The sequence below is a fragment of the Schistocerca piceifrons genome, chromosome 1 (assembly GCF_021461385.2).
Source record: "Schistocerca piceifrons isolate TAMUIC-IGC-003096 chromosome 1, iqSchPice1.1, whole genome shotgun sequence".
Taxonomy (NCBI): domain Eukaryota; kingdom Metazoa; phylum Arthropoda; class Insecta; order Orthoptera; family Acrididae; genus Schistocerca; species Schistocerca piceifrons.
This window is the reverse complement of record NC_060138.1, coordinates 894,798,132-894,816,665: the sequence shown is the minus strand read 5'-3', so window position 1 is coordinate 894,816,665 and position 18,534 is coordinate 894,798,132.

Here is an 18,534-nt window from a genome sequence, read left to right as displayed (position 1 = left end):
ACGCTGTGGCATTAACACTGGAATCTGAATTAGCTTGTGTGTAGGCAAATGGATTTTATTTACATTCCTGTAAACATGATTTGGATCGAAAGCGTAGGTACGATTAATATGCTGATGTATCGACTGAAACTAGAGCATTTCGAATAAAGAGTACGGCGAATTATTTATGCGGCCCTCATCTTCAGTAAGTGTCGTAGCCTTTTTCGTTATTAGGATTACGTCACCTAAATCGGTAAAAGTGGAAGACCACTAAACTCACTTTCTTGGCGGTCTACCTGTCTACCTTGCGCTGAAAACCCGTTTACCTAGAGTAGGGGTACACATAATAAGGGGAAATATATCGCACTTCCTGCGTTATACGGTCCCTTGGTGGTATAAAAAAGTGAGCTTCTATGTCAATGCAATCTAAAGATACGGCCGCTTATGTAAAGAAAATTTACCCGAAAGGTCAAAAAATGGCTCTAATAACTATGTGACCAAACTGCTTAGGTCATCAGTCCCCTAGACTTCTTAAACCCACATAACCGAAAATACGTCCATGCCCGTGGAAGGATTCGAACTGACGGAGCAAGCTGCCGCGCGGTCCGCGATATGACGCCGTTGAACGCAGGGCTAACCCGCGCCGGCCAGCTGTTGATATCATCTGGTGTTGCTAAAAAGTTATTCACTTTTGGTGAACGATTTTCTGCGTAGTTCATGTAAGATAGATTAACTAAAATATATTTGATGTTACGGAAGAGGAAGGACGCCTAATTCATTCCCCTTGTCTTTATTTATTATGTTAGATTCGCAATCTGAGCATACAGCAAGTACCCATAACCACACTTTAGCGTCAAGTACTCGTCACCGATATGCGAACACAACGCATTGGCTTATACTTGAGGTATTTCGTTTCCCACGAAGTGGTGGCAGACGATGCTGTGCCATCTTCGAAGCGCGAGCTTCGCTAGTGCTATCTTAGCACATCAGCTGAGCGAATGTTTTCTTCCTGCTGCTAGTCTAATGGGCAATGGCAACACCGCAGTATGCGTTTGACAACTGTGTGACCATCGATTTACGTTCTTGAGTGGTTCGTAATTATATTAGTAAGTCCACTCGATATTTTTATGACCTTTAAATTACATTTGCTTTATGATTCGCACTGAAGACGTAGGAAATGTATTGTATTTGGTCCAGGAAGCACGTTACAACAGAAATTGCTGCTTACATTGACATTTATGTTGCGAATTAGTCGTCTTATGCATCACATGGACAACGAGGATGTTCTGTTTTGCTACAGTTGCTACATACGTTAATGGTATTGTGTGTTGGTGGCGTTGCCAGTTTGCATACTGTGCATGAAACACCCAATAAAAGCGTTGGATGCCTACAGTGATCAGTCTACTTGAAAAACGTTTGTTGTGATCGTAATTTATGTAACTTGCTCTTCTACTTCCAACTTGACAATTCGTGGAAAAATGTTTTACCCTGCTAGTCCTAGTTTCAAACATGGTCTGACTGAGAAAACGTAGACATGAAGGAGTCAGTGAAAGCAATTATTCTCTATTATAACATCCACTGGACATTTGAATTCTCTACATTGATTCTGAGAGTTTTGTTATTCCTCTTGTTATTTGCTGTCTCAATGTCATCCGTGAGAATAAAATTAAAGGCAGTGGAATTAGGTTCGTGACCTATACACTGTGTTTTAATGTTCTGCGCTGCTACGTAAATTCTAAAGGTTATATTCTTTATGTAAATTAGAGTATTGGTTTCAGTCCTAGGATCAACGATAAACTTCAGAAATACTATTACATAATAATCGCATATCGATTATGGCTCCTCACCATCAAGAACAGTTGTTATCCATAGTTTTGTATATGCTAATTGACCGTCGTCACCCTTTAGAGACCAACCTGATCTTTCCAAAATGTCATTTTAGACTTGCTTGTTAATATGTCCTATAACTACAGATTTGTTGAAAATATTAACTGTTAAATGCGCTATTCCACAAATTAAAAACTTGCAGTTGTTCTCTATATCTGAAAACTTTCTACCTTTCACTTTCACTGAAGAAAAAGATTCATAATAATAAAATGAAATCATAGATTAGAAGCTCAAAGCATACTGTGAATGATTAAAATGAAATGATTGAAAATCATCTTACTGTCTGAAAAACGTTACTAGTCCAGAGAACTTCGGAAACTCTCAAAATTTTTTACACCTCTGATATAGTGAGTCTCATGAAGCAGCACTGTTTAGCCGTCACAAAATAAAGCCTCAAAAATCAATAAATAAAACTATTCTTCTACTGTTGCTCCGAATCGCATATACCAACCGCCTTCTGCTGCGACAACGACTCGAGGTCTATTGGGTATTTGGTTTTTCTCTTCTTTTCGGGTCTCCTTTCCTCCCCATCTAGCCCAATCTTGGCTCTCCAATTACGCCTTCATCGGCCAGCTTCTTCTCAATATTTTTAATTTGTGCTGAATTGCTTTTTCACCTTCTTGCATATACACGTGTGTCATGAATTTTTTAGAGACTCCATGAATATACAACGTGAGCATTTCTTCTCTTAGCAAATTAAATATTAAATATCTTCTTGTGAACTAATCTGTTTGTCCAGATTCAAATTACTGCGTTTCCTTAAAATTATATAAAATATACATCTGTAAAAAAAACAAAAAGAAACAACTTGAAACATCTGTTGCAGCTGATTGGTTAAGGTTTGAAAAAAAAAAAAAACCAACCCTCTGGTGATGCTGCTTAATATCGCATATAGTCTCCTTCGGCTTCCACAACGCCTCGAAGTCTGTTGGGCATTAAGCCCACATCTCTAGCCATATAGCTAGGAGGTTCAAGTAACTCATTCCAAGCGTCATGAATCACATCAGAGAGCTGTCGGCGAGTCGACGGTGACTGTCCCTTTTCCCGTATTACTCTGATCATTTCTGCCCAAATATTCTCAATTGGATTCATGTCAGCTCCTTTAAGTGGCCATTCCATTACAGAAATATTACTGTGGTCGTCGAACCACCTCTTAACCACCCGTGCCATTTGAATAGGCGAGCAATCTTGTTGACACGTGATCTGATCATCACCAAATCTTGCTGTTACAGAAGGTAACATCACGTTCTGCAGAATGATACGTAATTGGGTGCATCGAGTCTCCCTTCCACGTCCCACAGATGCCCACACGCTTCGGTCGATATCCATGCCCACACCGTTACCGACTACCTGCCACTCCTTCGGCAACTGTAAATATATTTTGGATTATCCCTAGAACCTTTTGGCCGGTAAACAAGTACTTTCCCGTTTGATGTCGTAGAGAAAACTTTTTCGTCCGTGAAAATCACTCGCCTCCAAAACTGGAGAGGTTTGTCGACATTTGACCCAAAGGCTGCTGAATTTTTCGTGCGTTGACAAATGGGTGGTTCTCACGGAAACGGCGTACCTGCCGCCAATGAGCTGCTGTTGTTTTGCGGCGACGGTCATGAGGCCTTCCATTCAGGTTACCACCCTCTTCCTTTCGTCTAATCCACCTGGCTACCACCGACTTGTCAAGACCCATAGTTCTTGCTATATAACCATTTGAAAATCCCTCTGCATGGAGTGCTAATACAACGCCCTTGTCTGCCTCAGCCAGATATTTAGCGTTGACTGAATGATTCGTCGCGGTTAATATCTGCTGCGGAAACTGCGCTAGTAGGAAAGAGACTACCTCCTCTACGACTAAAATCACAACGCAGTGCCCAAGTATGTGTAACACGGAGATCGGTGGCATAAACGAGAGATCGAAAGCCCGTACCAGTGTAATTACATAGTGGAGCAACTTAGAATCTGTAATTTTTCTCAGAAGGGACCGGTCCTCTCTTGTCATGTCTTATCCTGATAAATATTACATGAAATGAAATATTTACGTTTTGCATATACGGCAAGCCTAACGCAAGAAACGTTTGTGAAATATCTGAGGCAACCTGAAAAGCACTTCGTAAATTTTAGCTGTAAAAGGTTGCTTTATAAGAAGGAAAACGTGTTTAGCCCCACTCGCCGTGTTTCCAAGTGGCTGTTTACTCTGAGGCATACATAGTTCTCGCCGGGCATAAGAAGCCGCTCGACTAAGGAGGGGAACTCGCCAGGTGCCATAGGCTGATTGTTCGGAAACTTTGCTCAGTGAAGGAGAGGACAAAATAAGTGAACATGTGCTTCGGCTTATCTGCAGACACTCGACAGTTTCCGAGAAAACGACGATCAAAGTTATCAACGTGCTGTTGCTATAGTTCAGATACCTTTCGCGCCCTTGAATGTAATTGAAGCGGTGGCTCAGTGGCGACCGTTGTTCCTTCTGAACTTTGAGTCCCAAATTCGAGACCATATTGTTTTTTTTTTTATTATGATTATTTCCTCCCTCTCTATCAGAACTAGCTACGAATGTTTTTTTTTTCCAATTTATGTTGAAAGAATGTTGTCGTTATATGTCAGTTACCTTTCTATGTGATTAATGAATTTAAAAAATAATAAACTAATGAGAAAACAACGTGAAACATTTTGGGACCTCCTTACAACCTGTAAGGTTGCAAGGACATACACAAATATTTCACATCCTTTTCTCATTCATTTATTTTTTTAACTTCTTTCATTGCACAGTAAATTAATTGACAGAAAACGACAACATTATTTCAACGTAAATTGGAATAAACATTCGTAGATAATTCAGAGAGTGAGGGGGAAGAAAAGGTACAAGCGGATTTCGAACTCGCAGCGCCAAGTTCTGAAGTCGCGACGGTAGCTGCTGAGCCACCGCTTCAATTGAATCCTTACACGCTAAAAGGCATCTTTTTCAAACAGCGCATTGAAAAGTTTGACCGACGTTTTCTGAGAAGCGGTCGAGTGTATGCAGATAAGCCGAGACACGTGTTGGCTTATTTTGTCCCCTCTTTCACTGAGCGAAGTTTCAGCAAGATCGGGGTGTGACACTTGGCGGGTCCCCTCGTAAGTAGCTTGCGTTGCGATTCAGTAGACAGAATGCGTCCACTTTCCTCAACTACTCATTGACATGTTTGGAATCTTTCATTCTAGTCGTGGCAGTTTGCATTATGAGGGCTGGTTTTTCTGATAACGTGCTCCTAATTTACGTTACTCTGTAGTAGACCTACTGCAACGACTTAAACAGGATATGTTTGTTTATTTGGATAGTCCGCTTCTTAGTTGCCATATTTCGCTATAATATTTTCCTTTATTTCAAAACGCCACTTTAGATGACCACTGCAACTTGGTAACGTCGGTAACAATTTAATACTTTGATACAGTTACGTGTAGCGTACGAGGAGTGAACTCTGTTGAATGAGGAATACATTAAACAGGAAAGCTGCATCCAGTAACAACAATTAACTTTCGGCTACATGAACAAACACAAGTCGAAGTACTATCAGTTCATTTCAGTACCCAGTAAAACTTAGACTGAAACGATCGCAAAGATACTTTTGTGGGGAAGGCAAACGAAAGTCTGCGTTTTATTGGCCGCACATTAAAAATACGCAAAAGGTCTACTGAAAAAACTGCCTACAGCACGTTTGTCCTTCCACTGCTATTGTATTCCTGCACGGTATGCGATCCTTGACAAACGTGATGGACGGTGCACGCCAAAAACGTCCAAGGAACGGTATCACGATTTGTAATGCCACGAAACAGGGGAGAGAGAGTCCCAGATTTGATAAGCGAGTCGGGGTGACATTCATGAAAACAAAAGTTTTTAGTTGCCGCGAGATCTTTTCACGAAATTTCAATCACCGACAACTGTTCGGAATGCCAAAACATTATTTCCTCGGGAACTCACACAGGAAGAAATGACCATAGTAATAATGTGATTGCCGGCCGAAGTGGCCGTGTGGTTAAAGGCGCTGCAGTCTGGAACCGCAAGACCGCTACGGTCGCAGGTTCGAATCCTGCCTCGGGCATGGATGTTTGTGATGTCCTTAGGTTAGTTAGGTTTAACTAGTTCTAGGGGACTAATGACCTCAGCAGTTGAGTCCCATAGTGCTCAGAGCCATTTGAACCATTTTTGAATAATGTGATTCAGGGCTCGTAAGAAATGATTTAATTGGTCCTTTTTCCCGCACGCTGTTAAAGAGTGGGACGGTAGAGAAGTAGTTCGAAGGTGGTTCGATGAACCATCTGCCAGGCACGTAAGTCTCGACTGCAAAGAAATACTGTAGATGTAGTCCTGTAGATGTAACAACGAAATTATGTTGTAATTGCGACATGGGAGTTACATTTGATTTCAACATCTAACTTGTTTGCTGTTTTCTTATTTATTTTTTTCATTATTTTCAGACATAGACAAACACCTAGGTGCGTTAAATTGATACTGAAATAAAGTGTCATGCATGGACCAATAACAATAAATTCTTAACTACTTGTTATGGTACTGCAGTATCTGTCAGCGTCTTCAGAAGTATATATCGCATACGACGTTCCTAGGGTGTTTATAGGTGGATATTGCAGACGACTTCGAACAAAATTTGAATGTATCTTCGTAAAAGTTCAGTGATAAAACGATCTGAGTTGCTGGCAAATACAGTTTATCCTCACTAGACAGTATATATTATCATTATACATGCGGTGGCCGAGCGGTTCTAGGCGCTTCAGTCACGAACCGCGCGGTTGCTTCAGTCGCAGGTTGGAATCCTCCCTCGGGCATGAATGTGTGTGATGTCCTAAGGTTAGGTAGGTTTAAGTAGTTTAGGTCTATTGGACTGATGACCTAAGCAGTTTGGTCGCATAGTTCTTAGAGCCATTTTTTGACCTTTCGCGTAAATTTTACATATACGGCCGTATCTCAGATTGCGTTGGCTTAGAAGCTCACTTTTTACACCAACAAGGGACCGTATAATGCAGGAAGTGCGATAGATTTCCGCTTATTGTGTCTACCCGTACTCTAGGTTAACGGTTTTTAAGGGTTAGGTAGACAGATAGACGGTCACGACAGTGAGACTAGTAGCGTTCCACTTTTATCGATTTAGGTGACGTAATCCTAATAACGAAAATAGCTACGACACATACTGAAGATGAGGGCCGCATAAATAATTCGCCGTACTCTATTCGAAATGCTCTAGTTTCAGTCGATACATCAGCATATTATTCGTACCTACGCTTTCGATCCAAATCACGTTTACAGGAATGCAAATTCAGATTCCAGTATTAATGCCACAGAGTTTTAGAAGTTCGAGCATTTCTTGTAATGAACGTTTTCTAGTTGTGGCGAGTGTAATGGAGAATTCGAAACGTTGTAGAATACGTTTGGCAGCTATGTAGCCGTTTATTTCCTGGGGTGGTGTAGAATTATTCTACGAAATTTACTCGCTAATAACACTATTCTGTTATTTCGATAAACATCCCGAATGATTGTCACATAATCGGTGACATGAAGGTAGAAAATTCATGTTTTTGAGTCCAGAAAGCTCTATGCAGCAAAAACTGCAGATCATTTTCCCATTTTCATTGCGAAATTTCCGGCTTCTTCATGTCTGGGATAATAATAGGCGGCTATTTGCCTGGGTTGACTGCTAGCGTAGTGAAAGGTGTTTGCTGCTGCAAGAGAGGTCTGGTTTGTTTTCGGTTCTAATCTAGATGGAGGCAGGTAGACCATCAGAAAGCAATTTTAAGAAATTCTCACGCCCCCAATACGTTTTATTGCGACCTTTATTCTGTACCGGCTCCCTGTGGATGTCGATATGAAACTCTCCTAGAATTTCGTACCTGTTATGGCTTACTTTTTCCGTTTCTGTTAATAATTTAATTCACTTAGTGTAGCAATGAATGATTTTAACTGAATTTCGTTATTAATCTTCACGCATTGCTAAATTTGCACACTTTCATGGTAGGTCAGCAACGGTAATCCAATATGACTGGTCTGAACGTTGACACAGACCGTTACGCGGCCGAATGGGCATAATATTTTACTAATTCGAAACGATCCTGGGTACTTTGTCTTACTAAAACATTTATGTTATCTCGACAAGTTGAAATTCATTGTCATTAGTACAGTTCGTACTTTTAGCGTTTGTTCTTTCATTTATATCTTATATGTACGTGTTGTGTTTAACACACTAATTTGCATTAATCTTACACATGATTGAAAACAGTGTGACAAAGTTCGGATGGTTTTTCAGTTTCACGCCTGTCTCAATCCATATTCTGTACTCATTAGTCTGTTCATTCCATTCAACAAATCCTGAAATTCTTCTTCACTTGCATTGAGGGTACCAGTGTCATCAACATTAACATTCATCCCCTTGCGTTTTAATCCCACTCTTAACCCTTTCTCTTATATCTGTCAGTACTTCACTAGCAGGTAGATTGAACAGCATGGTAGAAAGACTACATCCCTGTCTAGTTCCCATTTTAATTCGTGGATTTCGTTCTAGGACTTCCACTCTTTTTGTTCCTCCTTTGTTTACGTACATATTGTATATTACACATCTTTCCCTATAGCTACCCTATTTTACTCAGGATTTCAAACATCTGTTACCACTTTACATTGTCGAACGCTTTCTCCAGGTCGATAAATCCTATGAACGTGTCTTGATTTTTCTCCAGTTTTGCTTCCATTACCAGCTGCAACGTTAGAACTGCCTCTGTGGTGTCCTTACCATTTCTAAAGCCGAACTGATCGTCATCTAAGAGATCCTCAATTTCCTTTTCCATTTGTCTGTATACTCTACTTGTCAGCATGAGCTGTTATGTTGACAGTGCAATAACTCTCGCACTTGTCGGTTCTTGCAGTCTCGGGAATTCTGTGGATATGGTTTTTCCTAAAGTGTGGTGGTATATCGCTAGTCTCATACATTCTACACACCAACGTCAATAATTGTTTTGTTGCCACTTCCCTCACTGATTTCAGGACATCCAATGCAATGTTATCTATTCCCCTCTGCCTTGTTTGATCTTAAGTCTTCCAGAGCCCTTCTAAATTCTGGTTCTAATACTGGATCCCCAATGTCTTCCCTGTCGACTCCCCTTTCTTCTTCTATCACGTCATCAGATAAGTGCACCCCTCACAGAGGCCCTCAATGTAGTTTTTACTCCTATCCCCTCTCTTCTCTGCATCTAACAGTGGAATTCCCTTCATATTCTTAACGTTACCGAACTTGCTTTAAATTTCGCCGAATGTTGTTTCGACTGTCCTCCATGCTGAGACCGTACTTCTGACTATTATTTCTTTTTCGATTTCTTCGGCCGCGCGGAGTGGCTGCGTCGTTTGTGGCGCCTTGTCACGAATTTCGCGGCCACTCCCGAGGGAAGTTCAAGTCCTCCCTCGGGCATGGGTGTATGGTTGTTCTTAGCATAAGTTAGTTTAAATAGTGTGTAAGTTAGAGGCCAATGACCTCAGCAGTTTGGTCCCTTAGCTATTAAAACACATTTGAACATTTCGATTTCCTCACATTTTTCATTTAGCCATTTCTCCTTATCTTCCCTCCACTTCCTACTGTTGTTGTTGTTGTTGTGGTCTTCAGTCCTGAGACTGCTTTGATGCAGCTCTCCATGCTACTCTATCCTGTGCAAGCTTTTTCATCTCCCAGTACCTACTGCAACCTACATCCTTCTGAATCTGCTTAGTGTATTCATCTCTTGGTCTCCCTCTACGATTTTTACCCTCCACGCTGCCCTCCAATACTAAATTGGTGATCCCTTGATGCCTCAGAACATGTCCTACCAACCGATCCCTTCTTCTGGTCAAGTTGTGCCACAAACTTCTCCCCAATCTTATTCAATACTTCCTCATTAGTTATGTGATCTACCCATCTAATCTTCAGCATTCTTCTGTAGCACCACATTTCGAAAGCTTCTATTCTCTTCTTGTCCAAACTATTTATCGTCCATGTTTCACTTCCATACATGGCTACACTCCATACGAATACTTTCAGAAATGACTTCCTGACACTTAAATCTATACTGGATGTTAACAAATTTCTCTTCTTCAGAAACGCTTTCCTTGCCATTGCCAGCCTACATTTTATATCCTCTCTACTTCGACCATCATCAGTTATTTTGCTCCCCAAATAGCAAAACTCCTTTACTACTTTAAGTGCCTCATTTCCTAATCTAATTCCCTCAGCATCACCCGACTTAATTAGACTACATTCCATTATCCTTGTTTTGCTTTTGTTGATGTTCATCTTATATCCTCCTTTCAAGACACTGTCCATTCCATTCAACTGCTCTTCCAAGTCCTTTGCTGTCTCTGACAGAATTACAATGTCATCGGCGAACCTCAAAGTTTTTATTTCTTCTCCATGAATTTTAATACCTACTCCGAATTTTTCTTTTGTTTCCTTTACTGCTTGCTCAATATACAGATTGAACAACATCGGGGAGAGGCTACAACCCTGTCTCACTCCCTTCCCAACCACTGCTTCCCTTTCATGTCCCTCGACTCTTATAACTGCCATCTGGTTTCTGTACAAATTGTAAATAGCCTTTCGATCCCTGTATTTTACCCCTGCCACCTTTAGAATTTGAAAGAGAGTATTCCAGTCAACATTGTCAAAAGCTTTCTCTAAGTCTACAAATGCTAGAAACGTAGGTTTGCCTTTCCTTAATCTTTCTTCTAAGATAAGTCGTAAGGTCAGTATTGCCTCACGTGTTCCAGTGTTTCTACGGAATCCAAACTGATCTTCCCCGAGGTTGGCTTCTACTAGTTTTTCCATTCGTCTGTAAAGAATTCGTGTTAGTATTTTGCAGCTGTGACTTATTAAGCTGATAGTTCGGTAATTTTCACATCTGTCAACACTTGCTTTCTTTGGGATTGGAATTATTATATTCTTCTTGAAGTCTGAGGGTATTTCGCCTGTTTCATACATCTTGCTCACCAGATGGTAGAGGTTTGTCAGGACTGGCTCTCCCACGGCCGTCAGTAGTTCCAATGGAATATTGTCTACTCCGGGGGCCTTGTTTCGACTCAGGTCTTTCAGTGCTCTGTCAAACTCTTCACGCAGTATCATATCTCCCATTCAATCTTCATCTACATCCTCTTCCATTTCCATAATATTGTCCTCAAGTACATCGCCCTTGTATAGACCCTCTGTATAATCCTTCCACCTTTCTGCTTTCCCTTCTTTGCTTAGAACTGGGTTTCCATCTGAGGTCTTGATATTCATACAAGTCGTTCTCTTATCTCCAAAGGTCTCTTTAATTTTTCTGTAGGCGGTATCTATCTTACCCCTAGTGAGATAGGCCTCTACATCCTTACATTTGTCCTCTAGCCATCCCTGCTTAGCCATTTTGCACTTCCTGTCGATCTCATTTTTGAGACGTTTGTATTCCTTTTTGCCTGTTTCACTTACTGCATTTTTATATTTTCTCCTTTCATCAATTAAATTCAATATTTCTTCTGTTACCCAAGGATTTCTACTAGCCCTCGTCTTTTTACCTACTTGATCCTCTGCTGCCTTCACTACTTCATCCCTCCAAGCTACCCATTCTTCTTCTACTGTATTTATTTCCCCCATTCCTGTCAATTGCTCCCTTATGCTCTCCCTGAATCTCTGTACAACCTCTGGTTCTTTTAGTTTATCCAGGTCCCATCTCCTTAAATTCCCACCTTTTTGCAGTTTCTTCAGTTTTAATCTACAGGTCATAACCAATAGATTGTGGTCAGAGTCCACATCTGCCCCTGGAAATGTCTTACAATTTAAAACCTGGTTCCTAAATCTCTGTCTTACCATTATATAATCTATCTGATACCTTTTAGTATCGCCAGGGTTCTTCCATGTATACAACCTTCTTTCATGATTCTTAAACCAAGTGTTAGTTATGATTATGTTGTGCTCTGTGCAAAATTCGACCAGGCGGCTTCCTCTTTCATTTCTGTCCCCCAATCCATATTCACCTACTATGTTTCCTTCTCTTCCTTTTCCTACACTCGAATTCCAGTCACCCATGACTATTAAATTTTCGTCTCCCTTCACAATCTGAATAATTTCTTTTCTTTCATCATACATTTCTTCAATTTCTTCGTCATCTGCAGAGCTAGTTGGCATATAAACTTGTACTACTGTAGTAGGCGTGGGCTTCGTATCTATCTTGGCCACAATAATGCGTTCACTATGCTGTTTGTAGTAGCTTACCCGCATTCCTATTTTCCTATTCATTATTAAACCTACTCCTGCATTACCCCTATTTGATTTTGTGTTTATAACCCTGTAGTCACCTGACCAGAAGTCTTGTTCTTCCTGCCACTGAACTTCACTAATTCCCACTATATCTAACTTCAACCTATCCATTTCCCTTTTTAAATTTTCTAACCTACCTGCCCGATTAAGGGATCTGACATTCCACGCTCCGATCCATAAAACGCCACTTTTCTTTCTCCTGATAACGACATCCTCTTGAGTAGTCCCCGCCCGGAGATCCGAATGGGGGACTATTTTACCTCCGGAATATTTTACCCAAGAGGACGCCATCATCATGTAATCATACAGTAAAGCTGCATGTCCTCGGGAAAAATTACGGCTGTAGTTTCCCCTTGCTTTCGGCCGTTCGCAGTACCAGCACAGCAAGGCCGTTTTGGTTATTGTTACAAGGCCAGATCAGTCAATCATCCAGACTGTTGCCCTTGCAACTACTGAAAAGGCTGCTGCCCCTCTTCAGGAACCACACGTTTGTCTGGCCTCTCAACAGATACCCCTCCGTTGTGGTTGCACCTACGGTACGGCTATCTGTATCGCTGAGGCACGCAAGCCTCCCCACCAACGGCAAGGTCCATGGTTCATGGGGGGGGACTTCCTACTATTTCATTTGTATTTCTGTGTTTCTCACCCTGTGGTATGTAAGTAAATACTGTAAAAAATGGTTTCCCTCATTCGAATAGAATGAAGAATGACAAGCCAGTGCTCCTATATAGTTATCCGATAACACAGGCCAAATACACTCTTCAAAATAAATTAAGTAGGTCATTAAATTGTTCCCATAGCTGTGGTATAGTAAATCACGACAAACAGCGTGATAAAACAAAGGTACCTCTTACAAGAATACGTAACGTCAAGTTGTAAAAAAATGAAATGTAGAGATAAGATACACACATCAAAAATAGTTTTGCATCACCCCGGATCCCGGAACTCCTGAAGATAGACGTTGATTGTGGATATTGTATCACAGACACAGTCCCTTTGACTGTTCAGAGATGTCAGTAAAGCCGTCCAAATATGTACACAACCATGCCTGAGCAGCGCTTATTAGAGGGAAGGGGTGCAACAGCCTATCAGTTCCAGTAATTGCACCAGAAAGAAGGTACACAGCTTGTGCTGTATGTAGTTCATCCATGCCTACACGGTCAATACTGCGGTTCGATCGCGTCCGCATTGTTACTGTGTGCCAGGGAGGGCACTCAACAAGAGAAGTGTCCAGGCGTCTCGGAATGAACCAAAGCTTCGGAAACGGAGGAGATACAGAACGATAGGAACTGTCGATGACATGCCACACTCAGGCCACCCAAGGGCTACTACTGCAGTGGGTAACCGCTACGCAGGGATTAAGGCTCGGAGAAACTCTGATAGCAACGCCACCATGTTGAATAATGCTTTTCGTGCAGCCACAGGACGTCGTGTTACGACTCCAACTATGCGCAATAGGCTGTATGATGCGCAGCTTCACTCCCGATGTCCATGTCGAGGTCGACGTTTGCAACCATGACACCATTCAGAGCGGTACAGATGGACCCAACAACATACCGAATGGACCGCTCAGGATTGTCATCACGTTCTCTTCACAGATGAGTGTCGCATACGCCTTCAACCAGACAATCGTCTGAGACGTGTTTGGAGGCAACCAGGTCAGCCAGAACGCCTTAGACACACTGTCCAGCGAGTGCAGCAAGGTGGAGGTTCCCTGCTGATTTTGGGTGGCATTATGTGGCCGACGTGCGCCGCTGGTGGTCATGGAAGGCGCCGTAACGGCTGTCCGATACGTGAATGCCATCCTCCGATCGATAGTGCAACCAAATCGGAAGCATATTGGTGAGGCATTCGTCTTCATGGAGGACAATTCGCCCCTCCATCGTGGACACCTTGTGAATGACTTCCTTCAAGATAACGACATCACTCGACTAGAGTGGCCAGCATGTTCTCCTGACATGAACCCTAACGAACAAGCGTGTGATAGACTGAAAAGGGCTGTTTATGGACGACGTGTCCCACCAACCACTATGAGGGATCTAGGCCGATCGCCGTAGAAGTGTGGGACAATCTATACCAACTGTGCCTTGATTAACTATTGGATAGTATGCCACGACGAATACAGGCACGTATCAATGCAAAAGGACGTGCGTCTGGTTATTAGAGGTACCGGTGTGTACAGCAGTCTGGACCACCACCTATGAAGTCTCGCTGTATGGTGGTACAATATTGAATGTGTGGTTTTCATTAGCAATAAAAAGTACGGAAATGATGTTTATGTTGATCTGTATTCCAGTTTTCTGTAGAGGTTACGGAACTCTGGGATCCGAGGTGATGCAGAACTTTTTTGGATGTGTTTATATGTGCATGTATTATGAAATGAATAGCTGTAGATGTACACTCGTTGTTGGAAAGTATAGCTGACGACGTGGCAGCAGGAAAGAATCGGAAGGTTACTGAGAAGTAATGCTTCCGATTTTTGATGTGAGAACTCTTAAAGCCTTTTAAATTAAGGAAACCTTATTAATATTTTACGTCTTTATTCTGCATGTCTACATACTTTTTTCTCAAGATAGTCACTTTGGCTACGAACTCGTTTCTTGCAACGAGACCAGTTTGCTGATATCGTCACGGTAAAATGTTTTACTTTATTGACGGAGGCATAGCCTCGCCTCTGCTTGCACCGCTTCACCACCATCAAAGCGAAACCCTCGAAGGTGTGCTGTAGCTTTCACTAACAGGTGAAAATCAGATGGAGCCAAGTCAGGACTATTGATGACAGTAACCCAAGTCGTCGGGTTGCTTCACATGTCGCAGATGTAACACTTAAGGAGAGGGTGCTCCATGTGTAGACGAACTCTTCGAATTCGAAAGTAGATTACAGAACGGTGTTTCTCACACCCCGAAATAATTAATTCGCACACCGCCATGTTACACACGATATATCGGAGCCCTCTAGCGGTAAAGGGCTGTAAATATGCAGACATGAAAAGTAAAGATGTGGAATGCTAATAACGTTTGTTTTATTTAGAAGGCTCTAGGAATTTTCACATGAATAATTCGGAGGCATTACTTTTTAACGCGCCCTAGCATGAGGCAGCAACGGCCTTGCTGCAGTGGATACACCAGTTCCCGTCAGATCGCAGAAGTTAAGCGCTGTCGGGCGTGGCCGGCACTCCAATGGGTGACCATCCCGGGCGCCATGCAGTGTTGCCATTTTTCGGAGTGCACTCAGCCTGGTGATGCCAATTGAGGAGTTACTCGAGCGAATAGTAACGGCTCCGGTCAAAGAAAACCATTGTAACGACCACTGATGTGCCACTTGTGTCCTGAAGATGGAGTAAGGCAGATCGTCGATATCGTCTTTCGCGCAGGTAAACAAATAAAGAGAGTGGCTGAAAATCGACAAGAATTGGAGAATTCATCGAATCAATCTGATGGTTGATGACAAAAATAACAGCTTCAGTTATTAGTAGCTGGTATTTCGCTGAACATTTGACTTCTGTGTTTATTTATTATTCTATCAGCAGTTCAATGTCTACGCGAGATATCGAGCGGTAGTAGCGTTACATTTGTCAATGCAGATGAAATTTTGAATACGGAGAACGAAGTTCTGGCTTTAATTTCGTTAGATTTTGTTATATTGGTCTTTAACGAGCAGATTCAGAGATATTGCGTTAGCGTCTCTTTGGTGATACGTTGCGATGTCAACGAATACACGACAATGTAGACGTTCCTCTGGCTCCTTATTAGTGGTTATGCTACAGTTATTGTTGATTTTTTCTAGGAATCAAAAGAAACAGTCACGTACTATGTTGTTACGTAATACGTTCAATGCTTTTCGTATTTTCAGTGTGAAAATTCATATGAACTGACAAGCAACAAGCAAACAAACATTACTTCCAAGTTGTGGATACTGCCAGCTCGTATCAATAATGAATGATACGCGTTGTTTACATTAAATTTTCGTAAATAACAACGGATATTCTTAATTTTGTGTAACTTTTTTGTCTTCCACACCAAATACTTTTTAGCCACTTGTAGTGTTTACTTGTCAGTTACATTCTTCTTCCATATTTCTTTTTATTATTCTTTTTTATTATTCTTGATTTCAAGTATCTAAGTTGACGGCTTTGCGCAATCCGTATGAGGAATATGGAGAATTTAAAAATCTACATTTGACAGGTAAAATAAACTGACGACTCTTATTCAAAGCATAATATCTATAGGCACTTCCGTTTCTGTACGATAGCATTATTTCATGCCTGTCAATAAAAGCAATAAAGCGTGAATGATGTGACACATTCATTTAACCTCTGACTGAATTTTTACCTTACAAGGAAATAATTAGACAATAAATGACATTCATCCTTAAAGGATTTTTGGAAACAGATGAATAAGTTTAAAAGAATATTACATTTTGAAGGTACATAGTAACAAAGCTAGCGTCCTCTTTTGAGTTTACAATCGTGGTGTAGCGGAAAACATTAAAACATGCGTCATGTTAGAAATTATAGTGTGACATATATAAATGTGTTGTTTTTGTTAGTATTGTGACTTCCTAACGTTTTTATTTGTAAGATATTTACCATTTAACTAAACATTCTACATTTGTTATCGTGGTATTCATTTTCTAATATCAGTGAAGTATTTATTTTTTCTGTTACAGCTTCCTACTGCAGATAAATGTTGATACTGTGAAACTCAGACACCACATGTAAAACGATTCCCTGTCACGTATTCTTTTTCGTAATTCACAGTTTACAACGTTTAAGATTTAAGGTTTTTCGATCATGGACAGATCATTTTGTGCGAAACTGCCGCCGAGACATTCGAGCACCAATGTCTGATTTGCCGCCACGAAAAAAGTAGATGAATTGCTGGACTGATTAGCAATCTGCAGGTCCCTGCATGTGACGTAAGCAGTAATACATCATCCATCTACGAATCTCCTCCCTCCTTTGGTATTACTGAGGCCTTATTAAAATATTTTATCCGCATTTAATGAATATTTCCTCTTTCAGTTAATAATACCCGCTTATTTGCGGTTTTCTTCTACAACCCAGCATATTAATAACTTCTTCCAGGACTGGAATTCCCTGCGACAAAATAATTTTCCGAGTTAAATTTTGAAACAATACGTCAGATGGTCGACGGCCAACGTTATTTTCAAGACACATCCCTAGTTTTACGTGTAACGGTATGAACATTCAAATTATGATAGATATTACTTTGCCTACCAGTTATTTTGAAAAGTTAGGTCCCAGGCTGCACTACTTTTTCGTATTCCTTAGTATTATCTGCACTCGCAACTACATGTCCAAAAAACTGAACACTCTTGAACTCGCCCCCGACTATCGCCCATCAGTTCGTTTTCGGTGAAGAGGAGTGTAATTACAAACAAGACTCCACCTGCTAAACTTCATAGCGGTTCTGCTGCGTAATTCGTTATTTCAATGTAGGTTCTGATGATGATTACTAATTTACAAAACAGCCGACTACACAAGTTGAGTATACAGTAACTGAATAAATAAAAAGTCATTAACTCCGAGATTACGCTCATCACAGCTATATACAATTTTATAAACAATGTGACCATGGAGAACTATAATGAATGACATGTATTGTCTAGTTAAGATTCAAGAAACAATGTGATAGACAATGAACCGATGTTAAATTAGTTGGCGCCCGGATGTTACAACTCAAAACCACAGAAATTCGAGATATCTGAAAAATCATCGGGTTAGTTGGCCTGCATTCAGATTCGTATATTGCCGGGTGTATCTGCGTTTCTATAGATAAGTTGCAAGTGCGTCCGCAATTTAGTGTTGTATTTATTTCATTGTGTACATGGTATAAAGGGAATAGAGAGCATCAGAAGATCGTTCACAATTTCCTAACGACTCACTGGTGTCAACAAGGTCATAGGCTCCTACGTCACAATACAATTCAAAGAGATTTATAGTGCCTTAAATCAGTAATTGAGGTAAGCAGTTTATAGAAAAACGTGAGAATATGTGCGCCTGAATAATTGTGCAGTTTATGAAAACAAAAGTGAACTTTAAACTTAGAAGAGCTGTTGAACAGCATTTCGGAAGAAGCTGAGGAAATTGTAAGGTGTCAGGCAAATCCAACACCTTCCATGAAAACCCTGACATGATAAGCAAATCCAGTAGTACGTCACATAGCTCCAAATAAATCGTGACATTAAATTAACCAAAGTAATACCAGTAACGAGGAAGCAAATGGAATACTACAGACTAACACAAGAATGCTTAAATGCATGTCATACCTTCCCACCGTGAGACAGACGCAGTTCAGAGGGGAGAAACGAGAACAGAAGCTGAGAGCAGAACCGTGTTGAGCTGGAAGGCCCTACGAT